Genomic DNA, 25,884 nt, shown 5'->3' on the forward strand with positions numbered 1-25,884 from the left:
GTCCGGGGATGGCGACGTGCTGCTGAGATGAGTAGCGCTGAAGGTGAGTGAGAGCACGATGCGCGATGCGACCCTTTCGTATTTGTATTGAGCTGAGTTCTTTTTCTGCGTCTTTTAGGTGCCGCAACGTTCTCAGCGTGGATGCCGGTTATGAAGAAGAAATGCGGTGAGTAAGCGTGGTATGCGGCGCCTCTAGATGTTTCCACGCTAACCTGGAGTGTCTTTTCCCTCTTGCAGATGGATGAGAAGTTCCGGAGACAGAGTTCCCCCCAGAGCGGCTGGGATTCAGGTAAGCGTTTGAAGCTTGTACAGTCTTTAAAAATAAGCGAAGATTTGCTGAATGCTTACTAATGCCTTTTTTCTCTTCTTTTCCCTTTTCCTTAGGAAGCGGCGTGCCGGGATGGGAATGACACCGCTGAAGATGCCCGCAGAACAGAAGGAGCGATGAATGATGGGCAGAAGCACCGCAAGGTAAGGCTGTTCCTAACGGTGTTCTTGTTCTTGCAGGAGCTGAGCGCAGAAGAAAGATGCAGGCCTACTGGAGACCGATCCGAACACAGTGAGTGTCACGCTGCAGGTGCAGAAAACGCAAAATCAAAGATTTGATGGCTGGAAGGTTTAGAATGAATCTTAACCACTGGCATTGCTCTGGGCAACCCTCCAGACCACCGTTCTTCGCCCGCCAAGCCATTACAGAAGGGGAAAGACCATATGCAAATCAGGCTTGGCCCCACCCCAAAAGGGGCAGTCCAGCCCGAACTGCTAGGTCACATCCCTTCTGCACGAGACCACAAGCATCCCCAAACATGTTTCGCCTTGTTGGGGCTCATCAGTGAGGAGTAGCTTGGGTCTCTAGGCCCAGCAGGCACGGGACCCACGTCTGGGCATATCCGTCCCACTCGGGGTGACAAAGCAAAATCAAAGATTTGATGGCTGGAAGGTTTAGAATGAATCTTAACCACTGGCATTGCTCTGGGCAACCCTCCAGACCACCGTTCTTCGCCCGCCAAGCCATTACAGAAGGGGAAAGACCATATGCAAATCAGGCTTGGCCCCACCCCAAAAGGGGCAGTCCAGCCCGAACTGCTAGGTCACATCCCTTCTGCACGAGACCACAAGCATCCCCAAACATGTTTCGCCCTTGTTGGGGCTCATCAGTGAGGAGTAGCTTGGGTCTCTAGGCCCAGCAGGCACGGGACCCACGTCTGGGCATATCCGTCCCACTCGGGGTGACAAAGCAAAATCAAAGATTTGATGGCTGGAAGGTTTAGAATGAATCTTAACCACTGGCATTGCTCTGGGCAACCCTCCAGACCACCGTTCTTCGCCCGCCAAGCCATTACAGAAGGGGAAAGACCATATGCAAATCAGGCTTGGCCCCACCCCAAAAGGGGCAGTCCAGCCCGAACTGCTAGGTCACATCCCTTCTGCACGAGACCACAAGCATCCCCAAACATGTTTCCCCCTTGTTGGGGCTCATCAGTGAGGAGTAGCTTGGGTCTCTAGGCCCAGCAGGCACGGGACCCACGTCTGGGCATATCCGTCCCACTCGGGGTGACAAAGCAAAATCAAAGATTTGATGGCTGGAAGGCTTAGAATGAATCTTAACCACTGGCATTGCTCTGGGCAACCCTCCAGACCACCGTTCTTCGCCCGCCAAGCCATTACAGAAGGGGAAAGACCATATGCAAATCAGGCTTGGCCCCACCCCAAAAGGGGCAGTCCAGCCCGAACTGCTACGTCACATCCCTTCTGCACGAGACCACAAGCATCCCCAAACATGTTTCGCCCTTGTTGGGGCTCATCAGTGAGGAGTAGCTTGGGTCTCTAGGCCCAGCAGGCACGGGACCCACGTCTGGGCATATCCGTCCCACTCGGGGTGACAAAGCAAAATCAAAGCATGTTTCTCAGCCTGGACGTGGCTTAAATAGTCTCTGGGTATCCCAGGTGTCTCTGGGCTGAACCACACCCAAAAGACTAGACTGCACATGCAGTTCTGGGAACCGAAATATGTGGGGGCATCCATCTTGTCCCCATCAATGCACTACAAGTCCAATCTCCAATGTTATCCTATGGGAGTGAGTGAGTCTGGTGCCACAAGCGTCAAGTCTGACTCCAAGTGGGTCTTTGGAGGGATGGAGAGGCCCTTGAGGGCCATGTAGGTGATCGAGGCCTGGCTCCAGCCTGACATCTTGGAGGGCTGGGGACATGAGGGGCAGGAATCATGACATGCTTAAAACAAAACAATTACCAATTTACCCCCCTCCCCTCTTTTCCTCCCATCCCCCCAGAGTCTTGCAACCTACAATATGCCTCTATTAATCGGCGTACATACTTCTTAGTCAAGCATATTGCGTTACATTCATCTTAGTCATATTAGGCATCACGGTGTACATACATCTTGGTCAAGCATATTTTGTTACAATCACCTTAGTCATATTGGGCAGTTACAGACAGGGTAGTTGCATGCAAGTGCAGTCATAGACAGCATATTGAGATGGTTTAGCAATATGACAGTCTGTATTGCACTTACGTTGCTAGTATTTGATGAACCAGGACTGAAGTCTCTACACTGGCTCCCAGTGGCTGCGAGGATAAAGTTCAAAACCCTCTGCATTGTCCACAAGACCTTCTGGGGCCTGGGGCCTAAATACCTTCAACTCTCTCTTCCTAAATATCTTCCTTCCCGAGCCCTTCGCTCATCCGTCTCCAACTCCCTCTGGGTCAGCCGCTTCTCGAAGCAACGAGTTGGGGGTAGATCTCTCTCCGCGGCAGGGGCCTCCCTCTGGAACAGCCTTCCTGCCTCCCTGAAACTTGAGGAGAACCATCTACGGTTCCGGAAGCACCTCAAAACCTTCCTCTTTGCTTCTGCTTTCTCTCTCCCTCTCCCCTGCTAATTCTTCGCTGAATCTGCACCGAATCTGCAACTGGGCCACTCTCGCCGACCTCGGTCCTGGGCCCAGCCACTCTGCACTTGCACTGCCTCGCTGGCAACCCCTGCTCTGCGGGACTGTCTCTGTATCCCTACAGCCCCCGTTCCCAGCACTTGTCTGCACTTACCTTGCACTTGCCACCAGCTGGCCCTATTCATTTTATTATATATACTTACCTTGTACTGCACTTGTCCCTTCCCCCTTCCCCTGCACTTGCGCGATCTGAATGACACCTGGCCTAGTAGGATCGTTGTCTGTCTTCCCCCGTTTCCCCCTCCCTGCCTCGTCGCGCCTTGAAACACTTGAAACGCTTGTGTATAGGCGCATTACAAATGCCATATCATATCATATCATAACAACCAGGTTTTGAGTTGTTTCTTAAACTTCGGGAAGGATGTTTTGTTGATGAGGTGGGTGGGGAGCGAATTCCAGATGCGCTTGGCTGCTATGGGGAAGCTGTCGTTGCCTGCTCTGGCGGTGGTGAAGTGTGGGATGTGGAGGAGTGTACTGGCGCTGGATCTGAGAGTTCTGGGAGTGTATTTGCGGGAGATACATCGGTTGAGGTAGATTGAGGCCGTGTCAGAAATACATTTATGGGTGATGCTGAGAGTTTTGTGGAGGATTCTTGCTTGTACTGGCAGCCAGTGGGCATCCCGTCTGTGTTGAGAGATGTGCTCTCTTCTGTTGATCCCCATAGCTGACCTGAGTGCTTTGTTTTGGAGGAGATATAATTTGGATAGTTTATTTTTTTGAGGTGCCTAGTAGTAGAACATTGCAGTAGTCTAGTTTAGTTAGAATGAGGGCCCTCGCAAGGGTTAGGCAGTTATCGGTGGAGAGAAGGGGTCTGCTTAAGGTGATGAGCTTGGCTGTATATACAGTGGAGGATGCTAGTGCACTAACATGGTTGCTCATGGTGAGATTGGAGTCGAGATTTACTCCTAAGGTTTTCACTTTGTGGGAGATGTTGATGGGTGTGCCATCTATAACTATGGTGGTGTAGTCAGGGTGGAGTTTGGTGAGTCTAGTTGGGGTACCGATAATGAGGATCTTTGTTTTTTCTCCATTGAGACAAAGGCTATTATTAGCCATCCAGTTTTGGATAAGAGAGTATATTTTGTTAAGGTGGTCCGTGTCTTGTTTGAGGTTACCTATGATGGGAATAAGTATTGCGTGTGGTTGGCAAAGTTTGTGTAAATTACTCCCATAGCATCTAGTGCTGCAAAGAGTAGTTTTGTAGAAGCATGTATAGTGTAGGGGAAAGGCAGGATCCTTGTGGTACTCCCAGTGGGACGGGGATAGGATCAGCTGCTTCTTCCCCTAGGGTAACTCTTGAAGTACGGTCTGACAGGAAGGATTTTATCCAGGAAGTGGCTTTCTTGGAGAAGTGGAAGTTGGTAGATAAGGTGTGGCATAATTTGTTACTGCGTGAAAACTCTGGAGCATTCTTCAAGGAAGCCCACTGCACTTCCAGCTTTTCCATAGCTTTCCTCCTTCCCTTTGCTTTAAATTCCGTTTTGACAGAATTATTACAATTCAGTGGATTATTCCCAGAGGGCTCTCCCATTCCACAGATATAATGGATGCTTTACGTGGGCCAGCCAACCACAACTCTTTGTCCCTTCCAAAAGTAAAAACAATTTGGGAGCCTCCAAGTAAGTTGATAGGCCTGGTACAGACCATAGTCTGACCCAATAAAGTACAGACTTCAGAGCAATCTGTTCGGCTATGGGATAAACACTAAGGAGCGCTAGCACCAAGGATGTCGGGGCACTTGTAGGTAGCAACAGAAACTTTTTCAAAACGTATTCTCAGTACTTGACAGTGGACCGATTTAGAATAACCCCACAGCTATGCCCCATAAAGTGCCACTGGTATGGCCTGCTTATCATATAATTCTAGACCGGGGAAATTGCCCAACTACCATGACTGGAAAAAAGAGTACATTCCAACGCTATACTTTCTCAGGCTAGCCTGGGCCTTAGTACGTTGATCAGGCCAGCCTCCTGACTCATGTAACCTAATTCCCAGGTAGTCAAAAAACTTGACTTGTTCCAACGTTATGCCATCTGCCATTATTTTCAGAGGAATATTCTTCATATGGGAGGCTTAAAGACAACAACTTTAGTTTTGGCAGCATTCAATTCCAGCTTGCTACACTTGCTCTTACAAATTGACAATGATTTCTCGAGAACATTAGGGGATGCGGACAGAATGACCGCATCATCAGCATAGAAAAGGGTAGGCCATTTCTTGTTCACAATTCTTGCGGCATCTATAGCATCCTTTTCTAGTGCATCTATTAGCCCTTGTATATAAAGAAGAGAAGGGGCACCAAGCAGAACACATCCCTGGCGCACCCTTCGAATTCACTATAAACGGCTTTGATTGCTCCTCGCAACTCCACAGCATACTGATGCCTCAGGTTTTGAGTCTAATAGTTTAATAGAATCCACCAGTGGCTTGGGTACATTATGTTCCCTAAATACCTTCCAAATGGTAATTCTTGAGACAGTATCAAATCTGTTGAATTCTGCGAAGGTGTTGTATCTTCTTATCAGTTGACACTGACCACAGAAAGCACTTGTAGTAGTAAAAAGCTGTTCGGGCAGGAGAGTATACACTAGGCGTTCCTGATTTCAGTGAAATCTGATAAACGCTGGAAAAACACCCCCAGAAGAAAAAGTGCCTCCCAGGTTTAAGCTGGAAAAAACGGATTCACCTATCTCAGTGGTGCCTTCGTTTGAGCAGGGATGGGAGGAAGTTAGGGTTTGAAGGGGTGGCTGGAGAAGGGGTTTGGCAGACATTAAGAAAAGGGCCCTACTCCCCCCATGTATGCTTGTTTGCTTTCACCCATTGCTTCCCCTCCTGTCCCATGACCTCATTCAAAAACACTGCACATTCAATGTTACATCATTTTCTTTGTAAATATTTATTTTGTATTCATCAGTGATCAGAGCTATTTTGAGGAATTGTAGACACATTTCGGCAACCTTTTTGTGGTTGCCGATTCACATCTTAAAATTGGCTAACATTTTTCAAAATAGCCTTTTCACACTGACAAATATTTGTATTTACAAAAAATGGGTTAACATAAGTTTTTCAGTGGCTCTGTTTGTGGCCACAGAACCTCTGTGTATGTGCATCTGTTTGGATTAGAGCTGAAAAGTGTCCACTGCCTTGCGGCTTTAAAAGTCAAGCTGTGTGAGACCACAGTGTCACGGTCATGTCCCAACCTCATGTGGCTCTCTAGAGCACCCGCACCCAGCGGCCCCATCAGAAGCTGCGGCCCTTTAATTACTGCATAGCACTTTCTTTTTTCAAGGAGAGTTTTAAAATTAGGAACGATTTATAAATGATGGCTCATTTAAGGCACTATTGTTTTGGACCAGACACTCGTAACCTTTCCGTGTGAAGAAATTCAAATGGGCATTTCATTCTGAAAGCACACAGAAAGCACTAGTTGCCTAAATCTATGTCATCCTGCAGGCCAATATCACACAGAATAGCTTTGAACAAACTACATTATTTTCAGATGTTCATACATAACACCAAAAAGTTTTTATTTTTGGTAGAATGTAAACTGTCCATCATATCATAGATGAACCCTGCATTTGTCAAACACAAGCAGATAACCCTTTCACACATTACATTTTGTTATAAGCCTTTCCAGACCCAAAGGGCATTTTTTGCTTTTTGCTGAATTGCATTCTGGTATTTGTAGTCTCCCAGTCAAGATGGGGGGATAATGCCACAATTGTACATTTTTTCTCCAGCATTGGATCTTTCATGGATTCACATGCTTAGAATATTCCCCGTCGTCAGGCTGGGAATCCTCGGTAAGTTATATAGACATTTTCCATAGGAAAAATTCCGACACTTTTGTGTCCTATCTACGTCGTTTTGGGCCGCGCACGCCGGCGCCACTAGGACGTAGGGGTATATATAGCTCCGCCCCCGCGGCTCCCTCAGATTTCAACCCTCTTCCAAAGGGGTGGGATTACCTCACGTATCTGCTATTTTGTTAGGTTGTTCTTTCTACTTCTGCGACTGTTTGTTCTTCTTAAGAGAATGTCTGGAAAGGCGTTGTTTCGTCCGTGTGCTACGTGCGGCCTTAAGAAGGTGTACGAAGGGGATGGTCATATGGACTGCATTTACTGCCTTCATCTTCACCACACGGCGGACACTTTTTGAAATCTGTCAGGGTTTCTCCCAAAAAACCCTCAATGATCGAAAAAGACACCTGGTTGATTGGCTCAACGACGGAGCGGGTGCGTACCCGGCATCGGAGGTGGGCTTCACGGCCTCAAAAAGTAAGTCGGAACCCCCGACGAAGAAGGCACGTGCTGCCGAAAAACGAACCTCGGAGTCGGCCGATAAACGACCCTCGGAAAAACATTCAGAGAAACATTCGAAGGCCACCTCCTCTTGACACAAGGCGTCGTCTTCTTCCTCCACATCTAAAAAGGAGAGAAAAGAACCATATAAATCCTCCTCAGGAGACCGTCATAAATCTACCTTGAGTCGAGAGGCCGCGGCCAGCAAGTCGGCCCCAAAAGCGGCGGGAGCACCTCAAAGCCCTGCGCCACTGGCTTCGCCGACGACCCGCTCGTCGACGCCTGCGTCATCGGCGGCTCCTCCCACATGTCAAACTGCAGCGGTAGGAAACATATCGTCGACGGTGGTCCCGTCGATGGGATGGCAACCGGAGGTTTTCGATCCCGTCCCGCCGGAGGCCCTGCTTCAACCAGAGGCGACTTTCTCCATCGCGTCGGCTGACGACAAACGCGACACGGTCGCGCGCCCAATCGATCTGGGTCTGCAGCCAACTAGCGCGATGTCGCTCTTGGGGGTGGGTTCCATCCCTACTACCTCGTCATTACTGAACCCCCAGGCGGTTCTGTCCTTGGAGGTTCTAAATACGCTACAAAACCTTTTACAGCGTTTGGACACACAAATACCCCACCCTGGGGCCCTGACACGGAGACAGTCTACGCCATTCGTCGATGAGCCGGGCCCGGCTCCTCGCTCGTCGACCAGGATTACGGCCGCTTCCCACGCGCCAGAAGATTGCCCTACCCTGCAAGAAGAAGGAGAACTACAGGACTCTGACCGTGAGGAATCAGGTTCAGACATCTCCCTATCCCCCTCAAGGGACCCAACTTGGGACTCTGAAGCGGAGATGGAAGCTCCGAGAAGCTATCCCACCTGACGAAGTGGGTGCATTCCGTGCCATGATGAGTAAGGCGTGTTCAGAGTTTGGCTTAGTCCCGGAAGAGGAGAAAAAGGATTGTTTTCTTTTTGATCATATGGGCAAGAGAAGGAAATCCATATTCGCCATCCCGATTTTGGATCATGTCTGGCAAGAGGGCCTGAAGACCATGCGGCACCCGTTCTCTGAACCGGCAGTGAAAGGTCGTTTGGAGAAGAAGTTCAAGGCTCTGGAATCAACTCCCAAGTGCCTGACGTCTCAACCTTCGCCGGAGTCGGTGGTATCGGCGGCGGCGGCGAGAAAGGCCCGGTCTCAGCATAAATGCACGACCCCTCCAGACAACGAGGCCAGGAGACAGGATGCTTTCGGCAAGAAGGTGCTGTCCGTCGCCGCGACTACAGTTACAGCAGCCAACTCCTTAGCAATTATGTCTAGGTATGACAGGGAAATGTGGCACCTACTGGCTCCTATCTTGGAGCATTTGCCCGAGGAACATAGAAGTCCACAATGTTGCTAGTGCGGGAAGGAGAGGAGGCCTCCAACCATGCCATAAACATTGACGTCGACCTAGCCGAGTCCGGTTTTAAGCAAATCAATAATGGCTTAGTTCTACGTAGACAAGCCTGGCTCAAGTGCACTACGTTCAGACCGGAGGTACAATATAAGGTCTTGGATATGCCGTGTGAAGGGGAACAACTGTTCGGCGAAAAAGTTGATGAGGCCTTGAAGGGCATGAAAAATTATACTGACACGGCACGGTCACTCGGAGCCCTCCAGAGTGGTAGGAATTTTCGTTTCTTTCGTCCCTTCAGAGGGGCCTCTGGTAACTCCCGGCTTGGGTCATCTAGAGACCGAGGTTTCACCAGACCCTCCTACTCGTCCCAAGGCTACAGGCGTGTGGCCCAATCTTCTCGTAGAGGCAGAGATTACCAAACCTCCAGACGGCGGGGGGCCTACCCTTCGTCGACGAAAGATAAGCAAACCAAGAGCCACAATGTCATGCTTCAGGGCGTCCTGGCGAGCCGAGTGTCTCGTCGCATCGACGAGTGGGAGCGCATTACAACAGACTAATGGGTTTTGGACACGATTCATCTGGGACATTCTCTACAGTTCAAAGGCAAGCCACCACACATTCCACCAGTGTTCTCGGCCCAGCCCCACCTTCAAATACTACTACAGGAGGTGGCGCTTATGCTGCAGAAAGGGGCTATAGAACTGGTCCCGGTGGCAGAAAAAGGACAGGGAGTTTACTCCTGGTACTTTGTCGTCAAGAAACCAAATGGAAAATGGCGTCCCATTCTGGATCTACGAGCGCTCAACAAACTGCTCAAGAATTTAAAATTCAAAATGCTGACGCTTCAGGAGGTGATCCGATCGATACAACCCGGAGATTATTTGTCGTGGCTAGACCTTCAGGACGCATACTTCCATATCCCGATGCGTCGACGGCACAAAAGATTTCTGCGGTTCGTCGTCGGACGAACCCACTATCAGTTCAAGGTCCTCCCATTCGGCCTAAAATCGTCCCCCAGGACGTTCACCAAATGTCTGGCTCCAATAGCAGCCTGGTTAAGAAAGGAAGGTCACCATGTGTACCCTTATTTGGACAATTGGCTAGTGAGGGGGCTGTCTCCAGAGAGGGCACAAGAAAGCCTGGATGCCACCCTGTCCCTCCTGCAACGTTTGGGCTTCGCAGTGAACTTTGAAAAGTCCTCGTTAAAGCCTTCAAGGACCTTGGTCTTTTTGGGGGCGGAGTTCCACACACAGTCGGCACTGGTGAAGCCATCCCTCGAAAGGATTCACAGACTGCAACAAAAGGCATCGGAATGGGAGGTCGACACCAGAGTGTCAGTACGAAGGTACATGTCCCTGCTGGGTACCATGTCGTCCTGCATACCCTTGATAGACAACTGTCGCCTCTTCATGAGGCCTCTTCAGGAATTTTTGGTGGATCGATGGGCACAGAGTCGAGGACGCTGGTCGGACAAGTTGACCATCAAGGGCCAGCTCGTGCAGGCGCTTCAATGGTGGAGAATCTCCATACACCTAACGAAGGGAATGCCCTTACTGGAGCCTGCGTTCCAGAAGACAGTGGTCACGGATGCTTCTCTAACTGGGTGGGGAGCGCATCTGGACTCCTTACAGGTTCAGGGTCGTTGGTCATCGGAAGAGTTGTCCCTCCACATCAACCTGCTAGAGTTGAGGGCGGTGCGTTGGGCCCTAAAATCCTTTCTGCCACAGATAAAGGGCTCAGTGGTGAGAATCATGACAGACAACACGACAACCATGTTTTATCTACGGAAGCAGGGAGGAACTCGCTCCAGGAACCTGTCGACGGAGGCCCAGGAGATCTGGCATTGGGCCCTACAACACGACATACATCTGTTGGCGTTCCACTTACCAGGAGTGAAAAATGTGCAAGCAGACACTCTCAGCAGAGAGATGAATTGTCTACACGAATGGGAACTGAACGATCAGCAACTGCACCGTGTCTTCGCGGAATGGGGGCATCCGGCCCTCAATCTCTTTGCGACGAGAGACAACAAGAAATGCTCCAAATATGCGAGCAGGTGGCCACAACAAGACTCGCTAGGGGACCCGTTCTCCTTCCCGTGGACGGGCAAGTTTCTGTATGCCTTCCCCCCATTCCCTCTCATCCGTCGGACTCTGCAATGGATCCACAGATATCCTTGTCGGGTGATCCTGGTGGCCCCGTATTGGGCCAGACAAGTGTGGTTCTCCGATCTATTTCACCTCTCAGCGGCAGAACCAATGAGGTTCCAGAAGATCCCCAACCTTCTGTCTCATGAGTAAGGGACCGTTTGGCATCACGACCCGGACAACCTCAGTCTGACGGCCTGGCTCCTGATTTCGCCGAGTTTGGCGCATTAGCGATTCCAGCGGACTGCCGTCGTATTTTGCAAGCCGCAAGGGCACCTTCCACGAACACTTCATACACATACAAATGGAAAAGGTTCTGCATATGGTGCACAGGTCAACCAGGTCTGGTCCCGCGGGCGATCACACCGGAACAACTCCTACCATACTTGTTGCTCCTGGCAAATAACGGGTTATCTGTCTCATCCATAAAGGTGCATCTAGCTGCCATCTCGAGATTTACTCGGAAGAGACATTCCACTCCACTGTTCAGTGACCGCCTAGTTAAACACTTCCTTAAAGGGTTGTTTCGAACTTTCCCTCCCAAGAAGAAGTTTCCTCCGATCTGGAGTCGAACCTGGTCAGCCCTGATGAAACCCCCTTTTGAACCAATGTCATCGACATCATTAAAATGTTTGTCTTGGAAATTGGCTTTCCTGGTGGCCATTACTTCTGCTCGTCGCCTGTCGGAAATACAAGCTCTAGTGATCGACCCTCCGTATTTGAGGTTTTTCAATAATAAAGTCGTGCTGGCCACTAACCCGCACTTCATACCTAAAGTACCTTCCATGTTCCATAAACACGCTGCTATAGTGTTGCCTACATTCTTTCCAACACCGTCTTCAGTGGCAGAGAAGACCCTCCATACTTTGGACGTGAAAAGAGCGTTGAAATTTTATCTCCATCGCACTCAAAGCTTCAGAGACACGAGACAACTCTTCGTAGCTTATGGTCCTGCGGCTAGGGGAAAAGCGATTTCAAAACAGGCACTATCCAGATGGGTGTCTTCGGCCATTTCTTATTGTCATTCCAAGACCGGAAAGCCACTAGAAAAGCGTCCAAGGGCCCATTTGACAAGATCTACATAGTCGTCGACGGCTTTGTGGTCCGGAATTCCGCTGGGGGATATCTGCCAAGCGGCTTCATGGTCGGTACCACATACCTTTACCCGACATTACTGTCTCGCACAGCAACATGCTGAAGATACACAAATGGGGCGGGCAGTACTACGTCACCTGTTCCAATAAGGTAAGCCCCAAGTGGGGTTGCATCCTTCGGCAACTATGCCTTAAAGTGTCGTGTCTTTTCAGTGAACATACTATAATGTAATGTGTTGCCATAGTAAGTGGGCACTGGGCTTGTACAGTGAACATGCTGTAATGTAATGGGTTGCCATAGTAAGTGGGCACTGTGCTTGTTGTGATGTTGGTTTGCATACACGCCTCCAATGTTGGGGGGATACTGCTATACAATCTATTCTAAGCATGTGAATCCATGAAAGATCCAATGCTGGAGAAGGGAATAGTTTCTTACCTGTAACTCCATTTCTCCAGCATTGGTATCTTTCATGGATTCACATGCGCCCTCCGGCCTCCCCTGAGCATGCAAACCAGAGATCCCCCCATACTACTTTGGGGGCTGAAATCGGAGGGAGCCGCGGGGGCGGAGCTATATATACCCCTATGTCCTAGTGGCGCCAGCGTGCGCGCCCCAAAACGACATAGATAGGACACAAAAGTGTCGGAAATTTCCTATGGAAAATGTCTATATAACTTACCGAGGATTCCCAGCCTGACGACGGGGAATATTCTAAGCATGTGAATCCACAAAAGATACCAATGCTGGAGAAATGGAGTTACAGGTAAGAAACTATTCCCTTTCCTAACATAGTTCTATAGGCATTTATATATTTGTATGAGTACCTTATGGTGGTATGTGTACTTTTCAAGTTAATCTTTATCAAGCAGAGTATTGTTGAAGGACATGCATGGGGTTGAGGAGGGTAAATGATGAGAGGGAAAGTGAGTCATGAATATTTGCCCAGGATGTGGCAAGAGAGGTTGCAATCCTGGGGACTGGTGCAGTTATTTTTCCCTGATTGTGGCTGCTTTTCAGGGCGCATGTAAAGGTTACATGTGGGTGGACAACGTAACTTTTTTCAGAGGGCAGATGGACCCTCTTGTTCTTTTTTAGGTTGGCAAGCTTCCTCAAGTATTTGGCTACCAGGATTCTACCCTGGTTGTCATGTTCCCAGTGCAGATGCTTACCCACAAGAAAACACGCACTTGTTTCATATTGGGATTTTGTTTTCCTGGGAATATTTCACTACAGATTGCTGGGTTTAAAAGGTGAGCACCTTTTATGCTTTGCATATTTATTGGAACATTCCCTCTCTCAAGTTTTTCGATTGAGGTTCATTACTATTTTTTTAAAGTCAAATGCTATTTTGTCTTGCACACTTTCTTCTAAGGGGAGGTCTAATGAACTACATTTATATATTTCACTTTACGATATGTTCACTTACTGTGCATATATTCATGAGTACCAGCTTTTGATTTTCGCTATCGGGACAAAGGTTCCCACACAGAGTGAAGTGAGAGAGCCATGCTCAACCCCAGTCAAAACAACATATTTTAGAGCACATGTTGCAGCGGGAATAGGGAAAAAACATATGATTTACAAGAAGGCTTAAACATATAACATATCAGCAACAATCACCTACCCTGCTGTGTTTCCTTTGCAACATTCTGCTATAGGATCCTCTGATATTCCCAGCTCTCTGCAAACAGTTATGGCATGCTCACCCCATTCAGTCAAGCCTCAGGGGGTACATTAATAAGATTGCCTTATCATTTTGTAGTGAGCAAGACTTGATAAACAGTTATTATCTGCTTGGAGTTTATTTCTTTTGACAGTCAAAATAATCATCATCTCCACCAAAGTGAGTCCCCCTGGGTAAATCCTTTTATCACATTATGCCTTATCTGCTAAAATTAGAAGTGTCTATCTACATTGTGGAAAGGTCGTTTTCACAAATGAAAGGGCCTCATCATATGTCTGGCGGTAATCCAGCACAATTACTGCAGGGCGGTAATAGTGTTAGCGCTGGGTCGTGCGGCAAAATTAGCACTGCATTACAACCTGGCGTGACCACACCCCCGACCCAGCGGAAACGCTATTAGCGTGTTAGGCAGAATCCTGTGCAGTGCCCTTAGGGACCACTACACACAATTAAGACTACAGGTGGCAATACAAGTTTTACCTTTGGTACAAGCCTGTACTACTATGTTAAAGTGGTAGCAGTAGCGGAGCAGCCAGGCTTATCTCAAGAGTATATGAGCAGTAGCAGAGATTACACAAAGGGACCACAATTACTGTGACTCAAGCAAACACTGACTCAAGGTTTCAGGTAAAAAATATAAGTACATTTATTTTTAAACCGTTTGTTATAAACACGACACTTCTATTAATTCAAAATCACACGTAAAATACACTACAACCAACCAATTCACTGTGGTACACGCTAACTCAAGGTAAGTAGCCTATGTTTTAACGGACCGGTGTTGCGAAACAGAAAACGTTACCGGGAATACACTTGCGATCACTTTTTGACAGTAATGACAGTTCGGTTCTACTAAAGAAACACGTATCCGCAGCAAGAAATGTGACGGGGCAAAAACACACTTAGCACCCAGAGAGAGTTGGGGGCAAAAATCATAGGCAATACTTTTGTCAAGGCAGACAGAATCAGAGAACACTCGTTGACAGAAATTCAAGAGTCAATACGCCGGAGCCAGTGTCAAGTGGAACCGGGTTCCTGTTGTCGAGGATCACACAGTCGGACAGTTCATGATTCAACGTAGCCAGGAGTAAAAGGAGGGAAGACAAGGGCAAGCCTTGGAGATGAAGAAAAGGGATTCACGCTAATTCCTCAAGCAGAACACAGTACCTTATTCAATGAAGAGGCTGGTGCCACGGCAGTTGTTCCTGGTACTTTCCTGCAGACCCACGGGTCCTGGAGCGTCAGGACGAAGGAGGACGTCTGGAGGGGTCTGCACCACACAGGGATGAAGCCGGCAGCAGCGATGAGGAATAAAAGGTGCGCTCCTTAAAAACAGGAGAGGCTCTTCAGATGGCTATCCGCACCACTACAGCCGTGTGCAGCGATTTCGACCAAGAAGAGGATCCTGTGGCTGTAGAAGATGAGCTGGTTATCCCCACCAGGCTCAAGGGAAGAAGACTCCGGACTGGATCTTCTCTGGTCATTGAAGGGTAGATAGCTCAGGACTGCAGCAGGGCTTCACCAGGATGGGGTAGTTCCAGGAGCATCTTCTTCTCCGCTTCTCTTCGGTTCCTTGTTGTTCCAGTGGCGACTCTCTGACTTCCAGCCCAAGAGACCTGCCTTTTATGCGAAAATCCCCCATTCACACAGCCTGGCTGTCAATCACTCAGCAGGGGGGTTGTTCAGCCTGGACAACCACCTCAGCAATCATGGCAAAGTGCGATTAGGGTTTCCAAGGATACCCTGTGCAGGGGTGGCTACACCCCTCCCTCACATTCAGCCCACCTAAACACCCAGGCGCCTAGAGGAGAGCTTCTTGGCAGAAGTCCGCCAAAAGACAGTGAACAAAGAAGGCAAACCTGGTTTGCAGCGCAAAGTAAAACACAAGAAGGACTTTAACAAAAAGAAATGGCGAATAAACCCGACCGGAGCCAAAAGAGAAAGTATTTGGTCAAGCGGGATTAAGTTCGAGGCTAATATAATAGCCTAAAACAATACACGTTTATATAGTATAAGTTAGGGTAGATACCACTGCCACCAGCCAAGTCTAAATGTTAAAAGAGCGAAACAATGCTCTGGGAGGTACAGATAAAAAGGGCTAAGGATTAACCCTTTCCAGTACTCCATGTAAGATGGGGTGTACTGGATCTGTGGTTAAATGACTAAGTGACGTTAATGGCAACCTTACCCTTTTCTGGGGGACAGTAGTCAGCTCCAGAAATGGAGTTGGTGGGCAGTCTAAAAGACAACCCTGTGTCACTGCACTGAAGGTGCTGTGTAACACACAAAAGGGGGCTACTGAAGTGGTGTACTCCAGAGTCCACAATCACAAAAGCAGATGAAATACACATGGCAAAACATGGGTAAGAATGGGGGAAAAGCTCACAATCTTACCAAGAAAAAAAATACTCCAGAAATCCAGCAAAGCGGCTGAGGGACTCACTAGGTAAGGGAAATTAGCCATTGAAAGAGAATTCTCCCTAACATAGCGCCCGGTGGTAACTGGGCCGAAATAAGGGCTACTGCTGAGAAAGCAGTGCTAATAGCGCTATCGCCATCGATCCTGCCGCTAACAGCGCTACCGCCATCGATCCCGGCGCTATTAGCCTAATTATGTATTTGCCTCACCGCCAGACTGGGAAACATCGTAGAGGCCATTTTGAAAAACACAATCTGTCAAATAGCTCCACTTCCTGCAGCCATTTGGTCCTGCTAAGCAGCAAACATGTCTCAGTAGAGGATAAGAGGCAAGGTGGCCCAAAATCGCCTTTGAAAACCCAATTTCAGCGAGGGTGAGCTTGTTGTACTCACAGAGGAGGCAATCTCACACTGTGATGAACTCTATGGCAGTCGCCAACGCAAGTCCACTGTGCAATGTAGGACAGTCATATGGACTTCCATCCCCCAGAAGGTGACAGCAGTATCAAGCGTGCCCCGTGATGGAGAGGACTCCCCACCACCCCCCACAACACAAATGCATGCACAAATGGCAATCCCAGCATAAGATGCACATGTGGACAGGGACACAAGTCAGCAGACCTAGAGGCTGCGCAAGACAACAGGGCAGAGTGTCGTGGTGGCACATCAGCCACCCTCCACATCAGCATGGGGCAGGTCAGGCAAGTAAACCAAACAAATCCCATGGGCACCACACCTCTACTGGTGCACCCTGTACCAGCGGGATTCAGGTGTGTGAATGACCACAACACTGTGCAGCAGTCACACCAGCATGTTGTGGCCCCAGTAGGCCTGCCATATGGCAGACAAGACACAGGGTAGTACACGTCCCACATACCAACATGTGCCCAGCCTGCCAATCACTGTTCACCACGGTGCAGCCCTGCTAGCTGTACAGCAGTGCCCCATAGAGCCATGACGGTGCCGTGGGCTAAGCCCCCCCCATGTCAGTGCCACCCGGGGAGGGAATGTGGTGCCATGAAGGAACCCAAGCATGCTTTCCAGACGTAAGCTGCACCAACATGGACACCCTAGCCTACCCACACACAGGTCATGGGTCACACACACACACATTGATACAAGCAACCCCATGGCGCTGGGCCCACATGCATCCTCCCATGACCAACCATGCCCATTGTGAGAAACCTGAAGGTGTCTTACCCGCTAGTCCCCAGGGATCTGTCATCAAGGTGGCCAGGACACGGCTATCACTATTGGATCTAGTTTCTGGGGGTGGACCAGTGCGTGAAGATCGCCTGGATGGGGGGTCTGCAGGGAGTGGAAGTGTGACACTGAAGGGTGAGACGAGGTACACCCTTTCCTTATGACACCTTTTCCCCATCCTGCCGAGTGCAATACTTGGAAACTCTACCCCTGCCCTTTTCCAACACAAACACTTTCTCACAGCGTGAACGACAACGGACTAATACCCGAGCCGTTTAACTGACATGTCCAAACAAAAGGGTCAGGCAGAGTCAGGCAATTGCAGACAACTACACACACCTGACTGCCTTTTATCCCAATGGGGAAGGGAAAGGGTAGAGCACAAGAGCACACTCCGAGCAAGGCTGATCACAGGAGGAAGCAGGCATTCCAAGACAGCAGTTCTAACAGAGGAGAAACGCGGCATGACCTGAGAGGATGTCAAGGAGGGAGTTGCCCTTTCCCTTTTCAACCCAGACCTGCAAAGCCTCAGATGAAAGAAACATAAAACCGGGAATAGCAGCTGGCAAATGGTGTGACGGACGTGACCAGTACATGGAACCCTCCCGCACTGATAGCCAGGGCGAGGAGAAGCGGTAGCCACCGTGGTACCGTTCTTGACTCCAACAGCCAAGGAACCAAACCATGAGTTCCACACAGCAGGTCAGTTGGAAGAACCTGATAGTCAACTGGACTGTGTTAGGCTCAAGGTTGCATTGGCAACATTAAGAAGATAATGAGACACAATGGGCCTCATTCCGACCCTGGAGGTAACCATGCCGCTTTTTGCAGCATGGCTACCCCCATTTCGGGTACCGGGTCCGGGTTTCCAGAATGGGGAAATACCGGGCCATTCCAGCCTTGGAGGTAGCCATAGGGCTCAATGGGAATGGGGATGATGCTAACAACAGGCCCGTTAATGAGGGGCCTGTTGTTAGAATCCTGGTCTGCTCGCGGGACCCGCTAAGGACGCTTGGTTTTACGGCTCTACCGGCACCGTTAAGCCCCTACCGCCAGGGTCGTACTGAGGCCCAAGGTCTTTTGTGAGCAAACTTGGAAACCAGAAGTAGAGTGGTCCGGCACCACGTGGGTGCTCAGTCGAAGGTCTCTAGCGGTTACCCCTCTTAAAAACAAAGAGACTGCAATGAACATTGGGAAGAAAGAAACTACAAATACCAGGTGGCCATAGGGAAGGCCGGCATAAACCATTAAGGTGGTCATAAAAGGGTCAAGCCAAATCCCTTGTACAATCAAAAGTCTTTGAACCATTGCAGAAGTTTTTACATTGTGAAGCAGGCGTTTGACCACTTGTGTCGGTCTTGCTTTGATGCCATTCCTTCCTTACACCATTTGCCCATATGTTTGGGGTCACACTCTGTACCATAGCAAGTGTGCCTTGCATGCCAACACACGTGATACGAATTAACCCTTTTCAGTACTCCATGGAAGATGGGGTGTACTGGATCTGTGGTAGATTGACTAAGTAAAGGTAATGGTAACTTTACCCTTTTCTGGGGTTAATTCGTATCCCTTTTTATCTGTACCTCCTAGAGCATTGTTTCGCTCTTTTAACATTTAGACTTGGCTGGTTAGTAGTCACCTCAGAAATGGAGTCGAGGGAGGTCTCAGAGACAACCCTGTGCCACGGCACTGAAGGTGCTGTGTGACACAAAAAAAGAAGAGGGCTACTGAAGTGGTGTACTTCAGAGTCCACAATCACAAAAACAGGTAGAAACACATAGCAAAACAAAAGGTAAGAGGGGGGGAAAGCTCTCACTCTTACCAAGTGGAACAAAATAAACTCCAGAAGTCCAGCAACGCTGCTGGGGGACTCACTAGGTGAGGGAAAATAGCCATAGATGAGAATTCTCCCTAACAGGCCTCCATCCTCATACATGTCTACAAGACCCCCAGAACAATATACCAGGTGATTGTTCAGAGGAGTACAGTCAGGCCACTGCCTTTAGGTTACCATGCCCATGTCACTTTGGGCTTGCTCCGCCACCATCTCTCCCCACTATCTCTCCTTGTCCTGTAGCTGCCTTGATCTTGCTGTATATCAGTCAAATCACAGGCCTCTTATGGAACCTTAAAAAACGTGCCACATTTATCCTCCATAATTTTTAGCATGGCCAGATACATCAAAGTGTATTTAATGTCAATACCATGCAATTTTCTTTTAAATGTTTTGAAGGATTCTTTTACCTTCTGGACAGATCTTGTAAAGTCTATGAATATTGCTATTTTACTTTTGTTGACCTATGTGATGAATCCAATGGAGTCATCACGGATTCCCGGCTGTGACCTCCTCCAATGTGGCCCCGGGATGGCAGCCGCTACCTGATCCTGACCCTGGGGCAGCTATAAGAAGGAGGATCACATGGGAGGAGACAACTACCGGGGAGATGTTTTGACTTCACTGGACAAGACGCGGTATCCCCCCCTTTCCCATGATGAAGACCCTCTAATACCCAGGTTCTTAATGGCCTATTGTCATTCTGGTCAGGTCCCCAACTTTGACCCAAACACACACAACACCTTTTGTTTCTGATGTGCCTTTATGTGACACCTCTGTGAGAAAAAACGCCCAAGACTTAAAAGTCCAATGAGATCCATGGACTCCAACTCCCATAACAACTTAGGTACTGAGATGAGGAGAAGGATGAGGGAGTTTGTGCAAAGTGACAGCAGCTCGAAGTACAGCGTGCAAGCTAGTTTTTCCAAGTCTTCAGTGCGTGGGACATTAAAGATGGCAACCACACTATTGAATCGAGCAGAGCAGGAGAAGATGTTGAACCCTAGGCTGAAGCTCACAAATGTGAGGCATACAGACCACCAGACTGGAACAGAGAAGGCCACTGGGACAGGTGGAGCGATGTTGCGTGCAAGCACGAAGGCCTGTGGAGGCGCTGGAAGCCACGCAGGAGCTCCGGGAGGTTGGGCAGCATTCTCCAGCCAGAGCCAAAGAGGAAAGCCGGCGTGTGACCGTGGAGCCGTGCAGGACACTGGAGGAACGTCTGCACACTCGAAAGTGGAAAGAGAATGAAGGCACTACACCAGAGAGACAAGAGTAGCATCGGAGACACTGCAAGGAATGATAGTTCAATAATAGTTCAATAATGTATTGTATGTTGACTCTCACAGCATCATTATCTAAGCCATTCTACTGCATCTAAACCGTCCTGGTGAGGACTATCAGCCATGCGGATAATACTTTTTTATTTGCGATTCGGTTGGCATTGCTACTGTCAGCACTATGGTCCTCTTTTTTTTCCTGCATTGGGCGTCGCTCGCCTCACTGTCAGCTGCATTTCTGTGCTTCGGCACTCACCCGCGCAGAGGGCGGGTCCAGCGGGCATGCTGCCTGCGCGCCAAAGCCGCGCTACAGGCAAGCCCGTCTGTGCCCGGCTGTGCACGGACGCTACAGGAGGCCCAGGATCCCCTCGCCCCTGCAGCTCTGTGTCCTTTCCCTTATGATCGTAATCTGTTGCTCACTCTTGCCCCTACAAACACTCTTTGGCCTTTGGGCTTCAAGGCTACACCTACCATCTTTAAACATATCTCTACGGTGGCAATTCGCTGTGCCTTGCTCAATACTCGCTCGCTGTCGGCCCATGCACTGGAATGCCATGATCTCATTTCTAACAACCAATATGACCTATTGTCATTAACTGAAGCATGGCTTACGGAGTTCTCTGACCCTGCTATTGTTCAGGTCCTTCGATTTGAATATGATATAATACACGTTGATCGTCCATCAGCTCACCCTGGTGGTGGAATAGCCCTTATTTTTAAAACTAAATTCAGAGTTTACTATTCTATTCCGGATCACAATCTAAAAATGGAATGTTGTTTATGTCGCATTCTGGTTTCCCCTGCGTGCACTCTGTCTATTTTGCTGGTCTATCGCTCTCCCGGGTACGATGCCCAATTCTGCGAACAATTTCATAATCCTGTGCTTGAGCTTCAAGTTAAACATCCTGGTCTCTTCATTGCTGGAGATTTTAATCTCCCTTTGAACACTGCTTCTATGTGTCCGGCTATCAACTTCTTATCCTCTATGCAGGACATGGGTCTTCCCCAGTTGATCTCTGAACCTACTCACATCCGTGGGAATACCCTTGACTTAGTCTTTGCTCCTATAGCTGCTCTTCCTTCTATTTCCGTCAGTCCTTTGCTCTGGTCCGACCACTTTCTGATAGCATTCTCTTACCTTCTCCAGGTTCCCCTCCCCCATCCTGTTAAACCTTCTGTTCTTAAACGCAGCTGGTTGAGAGTATCTAACCTCGACCTGACCTCTGCTCTGCTTGCTAACTCTGGCAATGCTGTGGACTGTTCTTTACTTAAACTTGAAGCCGCCTTTTTAGCCTCAGCTGACCTGCTAGCCCCCATCAAACTTTGTAAACCCAAAACCTGCACCCCTGAACCTTGGTTTACTGATGATCTTTCAGCACTAAAATTGCACTGTCGTCAGGCAGAGAGAAAATGGCATTCAGATTACCCCCCTCTGCTAAGAACCTATTTCGCTGCTCTCTCTTGGCCTATCATAAGGCTCCGACTACTGCTAAAAAGCTTTACTATAGTCAGAAAGTTCAATCTGCTCTTAATAAACCTAAGGCCCTCTTTGATCTTGTCCAATCCCTTTCCTCTCCTGAGAATGGTAAGGCCTTGGTCCCTTCTTCGCAAGGCCTGTGTGACTCTCTTTCGGATTTCTTTCTTGGAAAAATCTCTACTATCCAAGACCACATAAAGGATGGTTTGCCGTTGCTCACAGCCCCTATTATTGTTACTCCCTCCCCTTCTCCAACTGCTTCTTGGTCTTTGTTTCCGCAGTTTTCTAACTCTGACATATTGTCAGCCATTTCTAGACTAAAGTCTGCATCTCCTAACAATGCTATACCACTTACTCTTTTAAAGGAGGTATCTGCTGACCTCATTGAACATATCACCACTGCTGTTAATACTTCTTTCTCCACAGGGCTTATTCCTCCCTCCCTTAAGCACGCCTTGGTTGTCCTTCTTCTTAAGAAGCTGTCTCTTGATCCTGATGTACTGTCCAATTATCGTCCTATCTCACTTCTTCCTTTTCTCATGAAGTTGATGGAGGCTCTGGTGTCTCCTCTTCTTTCTAACTTTCTTGAGTCGTCTCATTTCTTTGACCATTTTCAGTCTGGTTTCCGCCCCGGGAGGGACACTGAATCTGTCTTGAACTCGGTACTTGATGACCTGGTATGTTTGGTAGACAAGGGTGGTGTCGGAGCAGTACTACTTTTGGATTTGTTGGCTGCTTTCGACACCGTCGATCATTCCATCTTGCTCTCTCGTCTTTCCAACGCCAGTCTTTCTGGCCGGGTCCTTCACTGGTTCACATTGTTTCTGTCTGATCGCTCTCAGTCTATTTCTCTTCCCCCATTCCAATCTAAGTTGGCTACACTCGTCTGTGGCGTTCCTCAGGGTTCTGCACTTTCTCCTATTCTTTTTAACATTTATATTAGATCTCTTCTGCTTCTTATTCACACACATGGTTTTCGCTATTACTCTTATGCGGACGACACACAGATTCTCGTCCGCCTCGATCTTACTCAAGCTGAGACCGCCGCACACCTCAGGAACTGCTTGGAGGGTCTGGGGCACTGGATGATGACTAATTGGCTAACATTGAATGGCAGTAAGACCGATGTCCTGGTTGTGGGTACTTCGTCTCCCCTTCTTTTTTGGACCTCGCAATTCTGGCCATCGAGCCTTGGCCCTCTTCCTCTCCCGGTTCAATCAGTCTGTAATCTCAGTGTTAAAATCTCTGCCTCTCTATCTCTTGACAACCAGGTGGCTAGTGTATGTAGTGCTGGTCACTTTAAACTCTGCATTCTGCGGAAAGTCTTGCCCTTTATCCCTGCTGAATGCCAGGCTCCGGTAGTGGCAGCCTTGGTTCTCAGCACTCTTGACTATTGCAATTCTCTTTATTTGGCCCAGCCTCTCTATCTGATCCAAAGGCTTCAACTGCTGCAAAATGCTGCCATCCACTCCATACTCCGTCCTCCCTTTGGATCCCATTTCTCTCCGCTGGTCAAGAAATTACACTGGCTTCCTGTGGCCAGCCGGATCCTGTTTAAACCATTGTGTCTGGTGCATTGTGCCTTTTATGGCTTGGGTGCTGAGTATCTCCAAGCAAAGTTTATTCACTACACTCCTGCTCGTCTGCTGCGCTCTCAATCTGCGTGTCTTTTCATTGGCCCCCGCTATGGTTTGTCTCGTATGGGAGGCCGCGCCTTTTCGGTGGTGGCTACTAGAGCCTGGAACGAGCTGCCTATTGCTCTTCGTGCAACTGAAGACCACCTCACTTTCCGCCGGCTGCTGAAAACCACTCTGTTTTAGGCCGTCTCTCTCTTATGGTGTTGTCGGCCGCTCTGTGCCTCGATTCCTCTTCAGTAGCTAGCGCCAAGATGCCTTTGGGTGTACGTGCGCTTTACCAAGTTTACATAACATAACATAACATATGGTTAATCCTCTTACAAGTCCTTTTTCCATGTCCATTACTGCTACCATGGTTACACTTAGAACTACACACTCGCTCCTGTTCTGCATTTGCTACTACGGCGGATTGAGCTCTGAAATACACTGCATGGACACGCAGGGTAGACTATTTCCTTAAGTATAAATAATCGCCCCTTGTCTCTGAAAGGGTCTAGACTTATTATTGACTGACTACTGCCAGTCATCTGCCTGCTTGGTATTTATTTTCTTAGCTTTTTTCATGCACGTTGTTCATTAGCTGCAGGGATCATCCTTGAAATTATTTTTTTCACTTGGGTTCGCTAAACACTCCAACGGACTGCATACCACGATTTGGTTCGTCACCAGAACACTCTACATTTCCATGTTTCTTTTTTATAGTTTCTTTTTTTCTAAATTCCTTTCATGGCTACTATCTAGTTGCCATAGTGTCTCCGTTCCCTTTATACAGACAGTCCATCCTTCCACATAGGGATTCCGAAAGAACGTCTACTTTAAAGGTAATTTCACCTGCTCGGTTTTACTTTATACCTGGGGACTCTTAGTTTCACGCCTCCAATCATATTTATGCACCTACATTTTTCATATTATAGCTATCTGGACATCATGTGATGCCAAAGGCTTGACTCCACTAACCAGAGAATCCTACATGGATACTGTCAGGGTATCTTCTACCCTCAGTCCCTTCATCTCTAATTAGTCAGGTATAATTGATTCACCTCTAACATGATCTCTTGGTGAATTGCATCGGTATGTGCCTTTCTTCCTTTGACACCATTCTAGCATGCTCACTTCCTTTTTAAGAACACAGATCTACTGCTATTCTTACTTAATTTATTTTTGGCACTATATCATTCCTAATTGCAACTAAGTGACAGATCATTTAAGATCCTGACTGGTTGCCAGTTAGCACACACTGGGAGAGGATTGTACTAAGGAACATAGACTTGACATCATCTAACATGTTACATTTGGAATGTACTAAAGGTACCTTGAATACAGTCTCCAATTATACTGACAGCCTGTTTATTATATTGTAGATTATTGAATTGCACCTGATGAAGGGAATCTGTATTCTGAAACACGTTGTGCTGTTAACCTTGAATATAAAGGAAGATTTGAACACAGAATTGACCTCCTATTTGTATTATTACTGCCATGAATAACCTTTAACACTGATAGTGATTTACCCTGCAAATTTATAATTATCTACTGATTTGTTCAGCATTAAGGTGTGCAGGGGATGGGAGTGTCCCTTTCACTTTGGACACCATTTTTTTGTTCTTGTTATCCAACTTCGTGTCACGATTGTGTTACCTCCTCTGAACTCAAATTCTCTGTATACTTTTTGATCTACAATCGAATAGCATTATATTTAGAAGGTCTGCACATATATGATTTGGACATTTAATTTGTTTGAATACAATCTAGGCAAAGTACAAATTCAACACCCAATAAGAATAATGTTTGAATGCAGACAAGGCAAAGTACAAAGTCAAACTCCATTTAAGTACAGATGCATGAAATGCCAGTGTGGGGGAAATGTTTGATCAAATATTACCACAGACAGATATACCAAACACCTCACGCAATATGCTAATGTGGTATAGCCAAAGAACTGTGAACATAAGACCCATAAGAGAAGTCCTGGCTGCTGAGTACACCAGGCAGCTGAAATTGTATGAAGATCCCTGGCAGGGGAGTATACCATGTGATCTGCAAGACTGTTACATAACGTATTCTTTAAACAAGAACTTTGCGAGTCCAGTGATGACACAAAGGAACTAACCCAGGGGAAGTAGACCACCCTCTGGATCCAAAGGTCTTAACCTTGGAGAACTTTTTTGTTTTGAGTTATTGTTATACTTTTGTTTTTTTACACTTTTTGGCAAGATCAAGTTAAAGACATTTCCTTGCACCCTTTGTTGTTTTGTTTATAATGTGAGGGTCAGGATAGGACGTTTTGGAAACAAGGACAGCTTTTCAGTTACTAACATCCTGACACAGACAGATCCTTAGGTTTTTGGTTTCTAGGTAGGGAAGTTCCTCTTTAGCATAGGGCAAGAGAGGCAGTTTCCAAGCCGATTTTTATTTAAAAAAATGTCTTTAACCAAAAGCATGACAACTTTGTG

General features: G+C 48.0%; 1 protein-coding gene across 1 annotated transcript in view; it reads right to left on the reverse strand.

The window, feature by feature from the left end:
* AGBL2 (AGBL carboxypeptidase 2) overlaps nucleotides 1-25,884 on the reverse strand; it is a 2,805,139-nt gene that overhangs the window by 727,072 nt on the left and 2,052,183 nt on the right. The window lies entirely within an intron of this gene.

Source organism: Ambystoma mexicanum, chromosome 11 (assembly GCF_040938575.1).
Source record: "Ambystoma mexicanum isolate Mex_15411 chromosome 11, UKY_AmexF1_1, whole genome shotgun sequence".
Taxonomy (NCBI): Eukaryota; Metazoa; Chordata; class Amphibia; order Caudata; family Ambystomatidae; genus Ambystoma; species Ambystoma mexicanum.